Raw genomic sequence first — 16424 nt, forward strand, 5'->3', positions numbered from 1 at the left:
TGATACAAAATATTTGTTCAGTGTTTTTGCCATCTCCATGTTCCCCACCACTAATTTCCCAGCCTCGTCCTCTAAGGGACCAACATTCACTTTAGCCACCCTTTTTCTTTTTATATAACTGTAGAAACTCTTGCTATCTGTTTTTATATTTTTTGCTAGTTTACTTTCACAATCTATCTTCCCTTTCTTAATTAATCTTTTAATTATTCTTTGCTGGCTTTTAAATGCTTCCCAATCTTCTATCCTCCCACAAGATTTGGCTACTTTATATGCCCTTGTTTTCAGTCAGATACTATCCTTTATTACTTTACTTAGCCACGGATGGCTGTCTTTTCTTTTACGCCCCTTTTTCCTCAGTGGAATATATTTTACTTGAAAGTTGTGAAATATCTCCTTGAATGTACACTACTGCTCATGTACCGTCTTACACTTTAATCTATTTTCCCAGTCCACTTTAGTCAACTCTGCTCTCATACCTTCATAGTCTCCTTTATTTAAGCTTAGTACGCTGGTTTGAGATCCAACTCTCTCACCCTCCAACTGAATTTGGAATTCAACCATGTTATGGTCACTCATTCCAAGGGGATCCTTTACTAGGACACTTTTTATTAATCCTGTCTCATTACACAGGACCAGATCTAAGATTGCCTGCCCCCTGGTTGGTTCAGTAACATACTGCTCAAGGAACCCGTCCCTAATGCACTCTATGAACTCTTCCTCAAGGCTGCCCTGCCCAATTTGATTTGTCCAGTCAATATGAAAGTTAAAATCCCCCATGATTATAGCTGTTCCCTTATTACAAGCCCCAACTATTTCTTGATTTATACTCCGACCAACAGTGTTGCAACTGTTAGGAGGCCTATAGACTACACCCACTAGTGACTTTTTCCCCTTATTATTCCTTATCTCCACCCAAACTGTTTCACTATCCTGATCCTTTGACCCAATATCATTTCTCACTATTGCAGTGATTCCATCCTTTATTAACATAGCCACCCCACTTCCCTTTCCTTCCTGTCTGTCCTTCCTAATTGTCAATTACCCCTGGATGTTTAGTTCCCAGTCATGGTCACCTTGCAGCCATGTTTCTGTAATGGCCACCAGATCATACCCATGTGTAGTTATTTGTACCGTCAACTCGTCTATTTTGTTACGAATGCTGCGTGCATTCAGATAAAGAACTTTTAAATATGTTTTGTGACAATTTATTCCTGCTTTTACCCCTTTACTATTTTACCTTTATCTTTATAAATTCTGTCCCTTCCTGACACGCTCTGGTTTTTAATTCCCCCACTGCTACCTTGCTCTATTGCCTTCTCCGCTGACATTTTTATTTTTTGCTTTCTTGAAACCTCCCCCCCACTAATTAGTTTAAAGCCCTCTCTACGGCCCTAGTTATTCGATTCACCAGGATTCTAGTCCCAGCACTGGCCAAGTGAAGTCCGTCCCAATGGAACAGCTCTCTCCTGTCTGAGTACTGGTGCCAGTGTCCCAAGAAGCAAACCCCATTTCTCCCACACCAGTCTTTGAGCCACGCATTTAACTCTCTGATTTTATTTACCCTAGCCAAATTTGCTCGTGGCTCAGGTAGTAATCCAGAGATTATTACCCTTGTGGTTCTGCTTTTTAATTTGGCCCCTAGCTGCTCATACTCCCTCAGCAGAACCTCTTTCCTTGTCCTATCTATGTCATTGGTACCAACATGGACCACGACAACTGGATCCTCCCCCTCCCACTCCAAGTTTCTCTCCAGCCCAGAGGAGATGTCCTTAACCCTGGGGCAGGCAACACAGCCTTCGGGACTCTTGCTCTCAGCTGCAAAGAACTCTATCTATCCCCCCTAATGATACTATCCCCTACCACTACAACATTTCTTTTTACTCCCCCCACTTGAATGGCCCCTCGTTCCACGGTGCTGTGGCCAGGTTGCTCATCCTCCCTGCGGTCCCCGTTCCTGTCCTCACAGGGAGTAAGAGCCTCGAACCTGTTGGACAAGAGCAAGGGCTGCGGCTCCTCCAACACTGCCTCCTGGATCCCCGTACCTACCTCACTCCTAGTCACACCCTCCTGTCCCTGACCACAGACTACATCTGAATTAGTTAATCTAATTGGTGTGACTACTCCCTGGAACACAGAGTCCAGGTAACTCTCCCCCTCCCTGACGTGTCGCAGTGTTTGAAGCTCGGACTCCAGCTCATCAACACGGAGCCGGAGTTCCTCGAGCAGCCAACACTTACTGCAAATGTGATCACTGTGAACATCAATGGTGTCCACCAGCTCCCACATATTGCAGCAGTAACACATCACCTGCTCTGCCATTCTATGTAATTAATTAAATTTATTATTATTATTTTTAAATACCCTCTGCCCCGATTCTAGATGATGAATATTACACCTCTTTTTAATTAAACTTACCAACCTATAAAGGTTTAAAAGGGAAGGAAAATTACTCACCAACCAGCCAATCACCTACCAGCTTGGCTGTCATGTCACTTTTGAATTCTGACCTCCCTTTGGTATGTTGCTTGTGGAGCCTGTGTAGGCTGCCTCGCCTCGCTGCTCCGACTCGACACTCGCTGCTGCTCCCGGCTGCCTCGACTGGGTCTCGCCTCGCTGCTCCGCCTCCGCGATGTCTGCTAATCCTAAGGCTGGCAGGAAAAACAAGACAAAAACAAAACAAAAGCAGCACCTCACACCCCACTTATCCTAACTCTCTCACTTACCTAAACTCTCAAAAGGCACTCTCTGCTGCTAGCACTCTGTCTTAATTAAATTAAATAAAGTTTAGTTTTTAAAATTATGTTATATGTTATATGTTAATTTAAAATTTAGCACACAGACACACTTACCTGCCTTACCTGTAACGTCACACTGCCGTTTTCTCTTGATGATGCAGGTCTGTTGCTGCTTTTATCCCCGACCTCGGGCCTCGGTCTGCTGCCCGCTCTCGGGCCTCGGTCTGCTCCCTGGCCTTGGTCTGCTCCCCGCACTCGGGCCTCGGTCTGCTCCCCGCTCTCGGGCCTCGGTCTGCCCCCCGCTCCCCGGCCTCAGTCTGTTCCCCGCTCTCGGGCCTCAGTCTGTTCCCCGCTCTCGGGCCTCGGTCTGCTCCCCGCTCTCGGGCCTCGGTCTGCACCCCGCACTCGGGCCTCGGTCTGCACCCCGCTCTCGGGCCTCGGTCTGCACCCCGCTCTCGGGCCTCGGTCTGCTCCCCGCTCTCGGGCCTCGGTCTGCTCCCCGCACTCGGGCCTCGGTCTGCACCCCGCTCTCGGGCCTCGGTCTGCTCCCGCTCAGGTCCGCCACCGCACTCAGATGCGATGTTGGTGGCGGACTCCTCCATGCTCCTTGACATTGCCAAGATGCTCTCTGGTAGGCTTGCCATGGCACCTAGCAATTTCGTGTGCATGCCCATCACTTCTTCTGAAGGCCGCCTCATCGAGGTCCTCATGAGTCGTGTGCAGCAGAACTCGCCATCCGGGGAGCTGGCCCCTGAGCTACCCTATCGCCCTGGCCTCGTGCCCGGTGCCTCACCCTGTGGAGATCCCACATCTACACTACCCACTAAATTATGCACAGTGCCAGTTACTGAGCTGGTGTCTGCGAGTGCCAGATGCAGTGATGCAGTGTCTTCTTCTCCCTTCCTCTCCTCCATTGCCTCAGGGACAGGCTCTGCGACTGCTTGTTCTTGGTTACTTGAAAGCAGAAAGGCACAAGGGTTAGGTTGTGGTGCGGGGTGGTGAGGAGAGCAAGATATGCATGCATTCAGACTGCACTCGATATTGGTATCATCTGTTGAGCGGTAAGCCAATGAGCAGTGGTTTTAGTGCTGAGATTAGTACGATGATCATGTAAATGAGCATTGAGCATGAATTTTGCATGCTATCTAGACCACTTTGACCCTGATTAAGAAGAGATGGCTGAGGGAGAGAGCAACACGGCTCTTAAATGCGGCTCTGGAGGCACTGTTGGTGGCTGTGGGGAGGAGGCGCAGCTACAAAGTGCTGGGCCATGACACCACCCATTTTTGGGCCATATGCAATTTCTTGGCCTTTAACTATTATCAGTTGTCTTCTTTATTGGTTAATTGTGAAGTCTCAGTTTTTCTCCATTCTAATTGGTTACTTTTTACTTTCACCATATTTTCGTTATTCACCAATCATATTGTTTGAAAGCAGTCTCCTAATTTAAATTTTCCCTCAATTACATACTACAAAAACTTCTAACCAATTATATTGCAGGAAAAATAATCTCCCCAAATTACATATACTGTAACAGTCTACACGCAGGGTCAGAATTCGAGGAAACCCTTGTAGTAGTGTTACTTTAATTGTGAACTCTGTCTTGACTTGATTATCATATGCTCCTAGAAATAAAATGGCAGAGATTATCCGTAAAAACTTACAACTCCATTTACAGCATGCCAATGATTAAAGCCTGGGGCCTCGATAAACCTTGAACTTAATTTTAGGAGCCTACACCCTGCTGCACGCCTACTTGACTCCACTCCCAGCTAGAACTCAACCCCACAGTCAGGCGGAACTAAATCTCACACTTAAGCAGAACCCAACTTTATCTGCTGTCAGGTACAATATAATGTAAACCTATTCTCAGGCAGAAATTGACCAGCAATCAGACAGAATTTAATCCAATTCAGCATGATATCAATAAGACCAAATACTCCAACTTGCATGTACGTTGCATCTTTAATATAGTGAGACTTCCCAAGGAGCTTTGCTGGTTGTACTCTTAGGCAGCATCTGATTGGACTCTGGTATTAGCCAAAATCCAAGAAATTAATGTGTATGGAAGATGAAAGTGTTCTGGAGGACCTGATTGATAATAAATTGAAGATATCACAACAATGCTTGGTGGCAGTGAGTAAGGCAAATCTGATGTTGGTTAGTATTAAACGGTTAATACTGAGCCGAATTAGTGAGGTAATCCTGCACTTTATAAATTATTGGTGTGACTGCACTTAGAATACTGTGTAGAGTTCTGGTCACTGCAATACAAAAAAGGTTACTGCAGCTATTGAAAGGATACAGAAGAGAGCAACCAGAATGATTAAGGGCATGGAGGGATTGGATTATGAGGAGCGATTATGTAAGTTCGGCATGTTCTCACTGGAAAAGGGACAGCTGAGAGGTGATATGATTGTTGTTTTTAGAATTCTAAAGTACTAGATAATGTAGACCATGATGAGCTGTTTCACCTTGTCCAGTATGGTAGAACCAGATGTCAGTCTGCACTCAAAGGGGAGTAAATTCAAATTTAATCTGCAGAAACATTGGGCCCGATTTTAACTCCCCCCGCCTGGCAGAAACCAGGCCATGGTGGGATCAGTTAAAATAATGAGTCACTCACCCCCACTGATCCCGCTTCCTTCCCGCCATTTCTGCATATTAGCCTGCTTTTTTGAACAGGACACCCGCAGGAAAGAAGTGGTATCCTGTTTTAAATATGCAGATCAGGTCTGTTGGTGTCATCAGGACCCGATCTGCAATTTCAAGCTGAGGCCTGAGTGGGCGGGGGGCAGTGTCAGCTACTCCATCAGGCAAAACCTGCCAGGAGTTGGTTCCTGGGCCAGAAGAGGCCCAGCAGGTAAGTTTTAAATTTATTTTTCAAGTTTCCTTGTGGGCCAGGAGAGGCAAGAGTGCCCTGTGGGCCTCACAAGGAAGCCTTGGGCCTCCCTTACACTGGGCTATCCCTCTGATCACGGGCAGACCCTCCTGATGGTGGCCAGCCTCCTGCTGCCGCTCACTGTTTCCGCCTGCAGTCAGGCTGTCAAATTGGCCGACTGTCAGGCGAGAGTCTGCATTCTTTTATTTAAATGAGCCCCTGCCATTAAGATCGGCAAGGCCTCCATGTCCCCGCCCTTGCTGGGTTTTTGCCACGCACACCTGCACCCTCACTGTCTCCCCGTTTATATTGGGGCTATTATTTCAATGAGTGAGTGGTAAATATACGGAACAGTCTCCCTAGGGAAAAGGATGGAAGCAGATTGTCTTTTTTCATTCAAATGCAAATTTGATAGATTCCTTTTGCAAAATAGTATTTTGGGATACAGTATCTGAGTAATTGGAGACATATGATAAGTGTAGCATACTTGGGAGGAACAGCTGACTTTGGACCTATGGTTCCCAAAACTCTCCACCACTGGGGTTTTTCCTCGCCTCATGTCTGGGTCTGTTGTAGACTAATTAATTGATAGAGATTGATTACTATGATAAGTCAGAAACTCCATTATCATTGTATCATGTGACCTCCAGCATGATGGAAGACATAGAAACATGAGATCATGGCTGATCATCCAAACTCAGTACCCCATACCTGCCTTCTCCCCATATCCCTTGATACATTTAGCTCTAAGAAATATATCTAACTCCTTCTTGAATATATTTAAAGACTTGGCCTCAACCGCCTTCTGTGGTAGAGAATTCCACAGTTTCACCACTCTCTCGGTGAAGAAATTCTTCCTCATCTCTGTCCTAAATGGCTTACCCCTTATCCTTAGACTATGACCCCTGGTTCTGGACTCTCCGACCATCGGGAACATTCTACCTGCATCTAGTTTGTCCAGACCTGTCAGAATTTTATAAGTTTCGATGAGATCCCCTCTCATTCTTCTAAACTCTAGCGAGTATAAGCCCAATCGACCCAATCTCTCCTCATACGTCATTTCTGCCATCCCAGGGATCAGCCTTGTGAATCTTCGCTGAACTCCCTCCATGGCAAGAACATCCTTCCTCAGATAAGGCGACCAAAACTGCACACAGTACTCAAGGTGTGGTCTCACCAAGGCCCTGTACAACTGCAGCAGGACATCCTTGCTCCTGTACTCAAACCCTCTCGCTATGAAGGCCAACATACCATTTGCCTTCTTCACCGCCTGCTGCACCTGCATGCTTACCTTCAGCGACTGGTGCACAAGGACACCCAGGTCTCATTGCACTTCCCCTTCTCCCAATCTATTGCCATTCAGATAATAGTCTGCCTTTCTGTTTTTGACACCAAAGTGGATAACCTCACATTTATCCACGTTATATTGCATCTGCCACGCTTCTGCCCAATCACCCAACCTGTCCAAATCATCCTGGAGTTTCTCGGTATCCTCCTCGCAGCACACATGCCCACCCAGCTTTGTGTCGTCTGCAAACTTGGAGATATTACATCTAGTTCCCTTATCTAGATCATTAATGTATATTGTGAATAGCTGGGGTCCAAGGACCGATCCCTGCGGTACCCCACTAGTCACTGCCTGCCACTCGGAAAAAGACCTGTTAATTCCTACTCTCTGCTTTCTGTCCGCCAACCAGTTCTCTATCCAAGTCAATACCTTGCCCCCAATCCCATGTGCCTTAACTTTACACGCTAATCTCTTATGCGGGACCTTATCGAAAGCCTTTTGAAAGTCCAAATACACCACATGTACTGGTTCTCCCTTATCTATTTTCCCAGTTACATCCTCAAAAAATTCCAGTAGATTAGTCAAACTAGATGGACCGTGGTCTTTTTGTCTAGCAATTCCTATGTTGCTAAAACCAGCTGCAATATCAGCTATTCCAGCACCAGCTGATCTTGCTGGCAGGAGCTCATCCTGTTGAAAGTCGTAGCTCTCTGTGCTTCAACAGTCTCCTGTTCTGTCTGAGTGCAAGGTTGGGTGCGGTTTCCCAGGTATAAAATCTCTTTAAAAATCACCATGAGCTACCAGAAAAGAAGGAAATGTAGGGGTGATTCCACACCTGTGATTTCCTGAGTTGGATTTTTGCAATAGCTGCTCACCAGAGAGTGCCAAATCATGGAATCACCCATGAAATAACAACAGAACATGCTGGAAATACTCAGCAGGCCAGGCAGCATCCGTGGAGAGAGAAACAGAGTTAACGTTTCAGGTCTGGGACCCTTCATCAGAACTGGAAAAAGCTGGAGATGTAACAGATATTAAGCAGGTGCAGAGACAGGGGCGGGGGGTGCGGGGGTGGGTTAGGAGGAGAGGAAGGAATAGAAAGAACATCCTGTACTTTTGTAAGAGGCAGGAAAGATAAAGGCCTAGAAATTGAGTTGGGCCCGCGCCAGGGCTTTAGCGCCGGAAATTTTGCGCCGGCGCTAAGTCCCGCTGCGCGCGCCAAAAATTCAGTAGCGCCGCGCCCAGACGGCTGCGGGCGCTACTGGAGGGTGTCAGCGCCTCCCAATGGGCGCTGACTGCAGGATTGCGGCGCTAATCCCCCGCTGCGGCACCCGATGCGGTGCGGCAGGCTGGGGTACTGCAGGCCTCCTCCTTCTGTTAAGGAGGAGCTGCCTGCAGCCGCCCGCTGGCCGTTGGATTCGGGGAAAAAATGAGCCCGGCACCTCGGAGAAGTGCCGGGCTCTCGGCCGACACACATCTGTGCCGCGGGGGGGTGGTGGAGGAGTCCGGGGAGGGAGGTGCGGGCAGGCGGCCGCCGGGAAAGCGGCCGGCCGCCGCGCCACCTTAATGCGCCGGCGCTAGGACCATGAAGGCACTTCTGAAAAATCGTTGGTTGCGGCTGCCACGGGCGAGGCGGCCGCAGCTGAATTTCGGCGTTCGGGCGCGTTACCATGGCAACTGGGACGCTGCGCACACTGATGACGTCATCGGTGCCGGCGCAGCGCAACCGGTGTAACGCCGATGGTAGGGCCCTAGTCAATTTCAGAAGCGGCTATAATTGCGGCGCTAGGCCCTCTAGCGCCTCTAAATGGGCGCTGACCCCACTCAATTTCTAGGCCAAAATGTTGCAAATGGGAGTGACAAAAATCATACTGCATGAAAAATGGGGGCAGGGATAATTATCTGATATTGTTGAACTCAATGTTGAGTCCGGCAGGCTGCAAAGTGCCCAATCGAAAGATGAGGTGCAGTTCTTCGAGCTTACGTTGAGCTTCATTGGAACAATGCAATAGCCTGAGGACAGAGAGACCAGAGTGGGAGTGAAGCGGTGAATTCAAGTGACAGGTGACAGGAAGCTCAGGGTCACTCTTACGGACTGAATGGAGGTGTTCCACAAAGCGGTCGCCCAATCTGCGTTTGGTCTCCCCAATGTAGAGGAGACCACACCGTGAGCAGCAAATACAGTATTGTGGGGGACTACGGTCTCCCGCGTAAAGAAATAGGCAACACAGCGAGCTACAAGAAATAGGTCTTTACTCCAACTCTCACAATACAGTACTGAATTCATGAAGCCCGCGAACCTGTGATGACTCACGGATTGGTCACCTGCTGGAACCTGATTGGTTTTCCTTCTATCAGCAGCAGGCAAGTCTGAACGTGCCTTATTCCTCTCAGCTTGCAACTGTCTTGCGGGGGGAGGGGAATACAGCAGTTAAAAGGGGATTATACAGGTTTATCTACATACACACAGTGTTTCCCCAATGTGGCAACGCCACATACGCCCCCCCAGAATCCTCGTTAACTGTAAAAGTCAGTCTCTGCGGAGGTTTGACCAAGCGGCCGTAGCGGCTGTAGTAGCCATCTGGTGTGTGCGGAGGGCTGTCTGGGAGGTCGGCCGGTTGGTTCGTCGGCTGGTCTGGCGGCTGGTCTGCCGGTGGGCTGGCTGGACAGGCTGCTGGCGAAGGTGGGGCGGCGGCCGGGAAGTAAGGTTCTGGCGTGTCTTGGTCCTCTTGTGGGGCCGCCGCCAACGCGGGAGGTCTGCCCCGCCGTGGGGGAAGAGCAGGCCGAAACGGGAAGCTGAGGTCCAGGTGCGCCGGTTTGAGGCGGTCTACTGAAATAAGGTCCGGCTTCCTGCCAACATCGATAAGAAAAGCTTTGTCCCCCGTCTCCAATACTGGGAAGGGGCCGGTGTATGGTGCCTGCAGCGGGCCTCTGTGCGCGTCCCGGCGCACGAAGACGAACTCCGCATGTCGTAAGTCTCGAGGCACGTAGGACGGCTGCGGGCCGTGTTGCGAAGTGGGCACTGGACGGAATTGCTGAGCCGTGTCCTGGTGCAGGGAAAGCTGTCTGGCGGCCGACCACGGCTCCGTTGTCAGGGGGAGGAAGTCGCCTGGTACTCTGAGCGGTTGGCCGTAGACCATCTCGGCCGCAGAGGCGCGGAGGTCCTCTTTGGGCGCGGTACGCAATCCCAGGAGAACCCAGGGTAGTTTGTCGATCCAGCTGGTGTCGGCCAGGCTGGCGCGGAGGGAGGCTTTCAAAGAACGATGAAAGCGCTCGCAGAGCCCGTTGGCCTGCGGGTCGTAGGCTGTTGTCCTGTGCAACTTGGTGCCGAGGCCGGCGATGATGGCATTCCACAAGTGGGAGGTGAATTGGGGGCCTCTGTCCGAGGATATGTCGGTCGGCACGCCGAACCGGGCCACCCATGTCGAGACGAGACGAATGCTCGCGCGACGTCGGTCGTGGTGGTGGAGGCGAGGGGAACCACCTCGGTCCTTCTGGTGGTGCGGTCGACGATCGTAAGCAGGTGTGTAAAACCGTGCGACGGCGGCAAGGGGCCTACCAGATCGACGTGGACGTGGTCGAAACGCCTCTCGGGCACCGGGAAACACTCCAATGGCGCCTTGGTGTGCTGCTGGACCTTAGCGCGCTGACACGGCACGCATGTGTTGGTCCAGTCTCTCACATCCTTGTGGAGTCCAGGCCAGACAAACTTGGCGGACATAAGTTTCTGAGACGCACGCATCCCTGGATGTGAGAGGCCGTGGATGATGTCGAAAACTCGCTTGCGCCAGGCGGATGGAATGACCGGCCTAGGCGAAGGGACTGAGACGTCGCACAGGAGGGTTGTGCCGGCTGCGTGGAAGTGGATGTCGGCCAGGGTGAGGCTGGTAGTTGACGTCCTGAGGGCCTGGATCTCCGTGTCGGCAGCCTGGTCTCTCGCCATGCTGGCGTAGTCGACGCCCAGGTGCACTGCGTGGAGCGAGGGTCTTGAGAGGCAGTCGGCCACCAAATTGTCCTTGCCGGCGACGTGGCGGATGTCCGTGGTGATCTCCGAGATGAAGTTGAGTTGGCGCTGTTGGCGCGCGGACCAGAGTTCGGTTACTTTGGCCATGGCGAAAGTGAGCGGCTTGTGGTCCACGAATGCGGTGAACGGCCGGCCTTCCAGAAGGAAACGGAAGTGCCGGATTGCCAGGAACAGGGCCAGGAGCTCTCTGTCGAACGTGCTGTAGGCCTGCTCATTCTTGCGCAGCTGTCGGCTGAAAAATGCCAGTGGCTGCCACGCGCCTTCGACCCACTGTTGCTGGACGGCGCCGACGGCGTAATCCGAGGCGTCCGTGGTGAGGGCGGCCTTGGCGCCAGGGATGGGGTGGGCCAATAGTGTGGCGTTGGCCAAGGCGCTTTTGGTCTGGTGGAAGGCTATCGCCATCTCGCTGGACCAGGTGAGTTGCTCTTTGCCCGTTTTGCCCCTGGTGGCTTCGTAGAGGGGGCGCATGAGTGCGGCGGCCTTGGGCACGAACCGGTGATAGAAATTGACCATCCCCAAAAATTCCTGCAGCGCCTTAACCGAGGTGGGCTGGGGAAAGTCCGCCACCGCCTGCACCTTGGAAGGTAGGGGAATGGCTCCCCTTGGCGAGATTCTGTGGCCGAGAAAGTCAATTTGGGCTGCTCCGAACTGGCATTTGGCCGGGTTGACGATTAGCCCGTGTTGGCTGAGGCGCTGGAAAAGGGAGCGCAAATACGCGATGTGCTCGGCCTTGCTGGTACTGGCCACGAGGATATCGTCCAGATAGACGAACAGGAAGCTCAGGTCCCGTAGGACGGAGTCCATGAGCCGTTGGAAGGCCTGTGCGGCGTTCTTAAGCCCGAAGGGCATGTGCAGGAACTCGAACAGTCCGAAGGGGGTGATGACCGCCGTCTTCTGGACGTCTGAGTGGTGGACGGGGACCTGATGGTAGCCGCGAATCAGGTCGACCTTGGAAAAGACAGACTTTCCTGCTAGGTGTGCCGAGAAGTCTTGGATGTGCGGAATGGGGTATCTATCGGGCGTGGTGGCGTCGTTGAGCCGTCTGTAGTCGCTGCAGGGGCGCCAGCCACCGCCCGGCTTGGGCACAATGTGAAGGGGGGACGACCAAGGGCTGTTCGAACGGCGGATGATGCCCAGTTTTTCCATCATGGCGAATTCTTCCTTGGCCACCGCCATCTTGGCTGGGTCCAGGCGTCTGGCTCGAGCGAACACTGGTGGTCCCGTAGTGGCGATGTGGTGCTCAACCCCATGCTTGGCTGCCGCGGCTGAGAAGGTCGGTTGTGTGAGCCTCGGGAAATCTGCGAGTAGGCGGGCGTAGTCGTCATGCGCCAGGGCGGAGCAGGGCCCGACGAGGGCCGGGCTGTTGCTCTGCTGGCAGGCCAGTGAAGTGAAAGTTGCTGCGTCGATCAGGCGCCTGTCGCGGACGTCGACCAGGAGTCCGTGGGCGCAAAGAAAATCGGCGCCCAGCAAAGGATGTGCCATCGAGGCTGTCACAAAATCCCACATAAATCGCTGGCCGTTGAAACAAACCTCAGCCCATCGCTTTCCAAAAGTAGCGATGGCTGTGCCATTTGCCGCCACGAGGGGTGGGCCGCTGCGGCCTGCCTGGATGTCGAGCTGGGAGGCAGGAATTGTGCTGCATTGGGCTCCGGTGTCGCAAAGGAATCTGCGCCCTGAAAGAGAGTCGGTTATGTACAGCAGTTTACCTGCGGTGCCGATGGCCATTGTGGCGGCGGGGGTGCGGTCGAGCGGGCCTAGGCGGCGGCGCGGGGCTGGTGCGTTGGACCGGGCGGCCATCTTGGTTTGATCGAAAGAGCAGGGTGCTCTGCAGCGTTGGGCCTTGTGGCCGAAACGCGTGTGGTAGTAGCATAGTTCTGCGGCCTGGCGTGGCGGCGCGCACTCGGTGGTGTCGGGGAGCCTCGCGGCTGCACAGCCGAGTTGGGCGATGGCGAAAACTTTGTCCGCGGCGGCTGCCAGTTGTATGCAGTCCGTGATCGGGGACCCCGCGAGGGCAGTCTGTACCTGCTGAGGAAGCAGGCTGAGGAAAAGGGCCCGAAACAAAAAGCACTGCGGTTCAGAGCCCAGGAACGCAAGCATCCGGCTCATCAACTGGGTCGGGGTAGAATCGCCGAGGCCTGGTAGTGAGAGAAGCCTGCGGGCCCTCTCCTCCTTGGACAGGCCGTAAGCCTGCAGCAAGCGGCCCTTAATGGTTGAGTACTTGCTGGTCTGTGGTGGGTTCCCCAGCAGGTCGAGAACTTCGGCGGCGGTAGAGCTTGCTAGTGCTGAGACTACGTGGAGGTACCTTTCTTCATCGTCTTGAACCCTGCGAAGGGTGAATTGGGCCTCCGAGTGCGCAAACCAAGCTGGTGCTTGGTGTTCCCAGAAGGTGGGGAGCTTCAAGGACGCGGCGCCGGCCGACATCAGGCTGCTGCTGGTTGCCATCGGGTCGTTGCTGGCCTCTGTAGGGCTGCGTGAGTCGGGGGCTTCGGCCGCCGACATTCGGGGTCACCAATGTGGGGGACTACGGTCTCCCGCGTAAAGAAATAGGCAACACAGCGAGCTACAAGAAATAGGTCTTTACTCCAACTCTCACAATACAGTACTGAATTCGTGAAGCCCGCGAACCTGTGATGACTCACGGATTGGTCACCTGCTGGAACCTGATTGGTTTTCCTTCTATCAGCAGCAGGCAAGTCTGAACGTGCCTTATTCCTCTCAGCTTGCAACTGTCTTGCGGGGGGAGGGGAATACAGCAGTTAAAAGGGGATTATACAGGTTTATCTACATACACACAGTGTTTCCCCAATGTGCCACAGTATATTAAATTGCAAGAAGTGCAAGTAAATCGCTGTTTCACCTGGAAGGGGTGTTTGGGGCCCTGGACAGTGGGAAGGGAGGAGGTAAAAGGGCATGTGTTGCATCTCCTGCGCTTGCATGGGAAGGTGCCAGGTGAAGGAGAAGGGCTGTTGGGGGTGATTGAGGAGTGGACCAGGGTGTCGCGGAGGGAGCGCTCCCTTCGGAATGCTGAAAGGGGAGGTGAGGGTAAGATGTGTTTGGTGGTGGGATCACGTTGGAGGTGGCGGAAATGGCGGAGGATGATCCGTTGAATGTGGAGGCTGGTGGGGTGAAAGGTGAGGACAAGGGGAACCCTATCATGGTTCTGGGAGGGAGGGGAAGGGGTGAGAGCAGAAGTGCGGGAAATAGAACGGACACGGTCAAGGGCCGTGTCAACCATGGTAGAGGGGAATCCTCGGTTGAGGAAAAAGGAAGCCATGTCGGAAACATTAGTATGGAAGGTGGCATCGTCAGAACAGACGCGGCGGAGATGGAGAAACTGGGAGAATGGAATAGAGTCCTTACAGGAAGCGGGGTGGGAGGAAGTGTAGTCCAGGTAGCTGTGGGAGTCGGTGGGCTTGTAGTGGATGTTTGTTGAAAGCCGATCGCCAGAAATGGAGATGGAGAAGTCAAGGAAGGGAAGGGAAGAGTCGGAGATGGACCATGTGAAGGTGAGGGAAGGGTGGAAATTGGAAGTAAAGTGAATGAACTTATCTAGTTCAGGGCGAGAGCAGGAAACGGCACCAATACAGTCATCGATGTACCGGAAAAAGAGGTGAGGGAGGGGACCTGAGACCGCTGGGCGGGCTCAACAAGGTCAATCAAGGAAAATCGCGTGGATTGGCCGGGCGTCAAAGTAGGCGGGTCAAAAACCTGAAAGGGGAAGTCCCGCCTTCTTCCCGACAGGTTCGGGAAAATCTACCCCCTTACCTTCCATCTGTTACTGTCCTCTTGACCACAATGCTGAAATAAAAGCCACCACAAAGCAAACTTTCCAATCCAACTTTATACATCTATCTATCCAATGTGACATCAAGAAATCAACTCATCACCCTTATGCATTCTCTTAGTGACTGTCTTGTGTGTGCCTTTGCCTATCCTACTGATGTCACACAGTGCTACCCCAGTGGCTGCAGCATGGCTGGTGAAAGACTGCTGACTTTCAGTGGAGGACACTGCAAATGGCCTTGCTGGTTGACCTTGAGGAGCTGGTGGCTGGGAGTGTCAAATCAATCATCTTCTTCTTGTTCTTCTTCACTCTCCTCTTCCTCTTCTTGGTCACCCACTGGCTGGGCAGGCTGCATTTCTTGGGTGTGTGAAATGAGGAAGGCACAAGGGTGGAGTTGTGGTGAGGGGAGGGCGTGAAACATGAGGTGCATGCCAGAAGGAGGATAACATATGAGGATACCAGCATCTTTTATCCTTTCAGCCCTGCCGCTGGCCAGGGGCTCAGCCATACTCCTGCCAAGAATGGCCTGCACCGTCTCCTCCAAGGAGGTGAGGTCAGGCTAGGAATAGGAGATGTGCCTCGTAATTGGTGCAGATTGTTGGTAGGTGAGTGATTGGGGATGGGGGTCGTGCATTGAGCAGTGCATGAGGCTAGCGGTGCAGTTGGTAGGAGACAGCTTTTGAAGATGCATTCATTGACCTTGACCACTGGCCTGAGGTCATGAAGCTTCTTTGGGCACTGGAGCCAAGTGGTGGGGGCGACACTGCTGGCAGTGACGGCCTTGGTGATGTGGTCCCGCATCCTTCTTTCTGGAGGGCCTCCTGGCCCCTGCAGGTAGAGGACCTCTCTTGCAGTGTTGACCCCCTGCACAAAGCTGGAGTGCTGCGTGCGAGAGCCTGGGTGCCCCTTGCCTGGCTTGCTGAGCCACTTGTGTTAGTGCTGAAGCATTTTTCCCATTTCTGGAGGTTAGTAAAGGAATTCAGCTTTAAGAGCTGAATATTCACATTTGGGACTTTTTAATGTTAATTTTTTTTGAAAGGCAGAAAGGGCTGAAAACTGCATTTCACTGCATTTAATTTTTATTAGTTCTGAGTGCATGGCCCCTTTAAGTCACAGCATTTTTCATTGCCCACAATTCCTTGCAAGCTGCACAGCCTGGCTTCCAAAGGCTGTCCGAAGCTCGAACGCTGCACCTGGACAGGAACTTTAGGTCGGATGCCTCAGCTAATGCCACCAGGACGGCATTGCATGTGCCACCAGTTTCCAGCCCCCCCTCCCTCCCTGACGAATTTAGCCCTGTTAGCGTTGCGGCCATTTTCAGCGGCCTTTAACTCCAGCAATTTTTGTGGTGAACGCAAATTTCTAGGCCTTGAACTTTAGTCACCAGTCATCAGTAATGCCACATTCTTCAGTGCTGTATTTGAACAGTCTGGATGAAATATTGTGCAGTAACAATGGCAACTCTTGCACATGTAGGCCTCTAGGCCATATCTGATACCATACAAAGAAGTTATTCTAGACATTGATTCTGTTGCATTTGCAAGGGATAAATAAGGTACACTTGAACTGTAATGCATTGGACTTTTTTCAGAAAAGAAATAATATTGATAGTGTTGCATTTTTCAATGAATGTTTTATATTTGTAATTCCTATAGTAGTTCCAACCACAGGCAGAGTTTGAATTGATCTGGTTGCTATGGGTGCTGGTAGTC

At 51.9% G+C, this 16424-nt stretch overlaps 1 protein-coding gene across 4 annotated transcripts in view; it reads left to right on the top strand.

The window, feature by feature from the left end:
• LOC147123367 (3',5'-cyclic-AMP phosphodiesterase 4D-like) overlaps positions 1 to 16424 on the top strand; it is a 480913-nt gene that overhangs the window by 185783 nt on the left and 278706 nt on the right. The gene's annotated exons all lie outside the window — the stretch shown is intronic.

The sequence above is a fragment of the Somniosus microcephalus genome, chromosome 2, assembly GCF_052327205.1.
Source record: "Somniosus microcephalus isolate GS21.2 chromosome 2, FLI_Smic_1.0, whole genome shotgun sequence".
In the NCBI taxonomy this organism is placed as follows: Eukaryota; Metazoa; Chordata; class Chondrichthyes; order Squaliformes; family Somniosidae; genus Somniosus; species Somniosus microcephalus.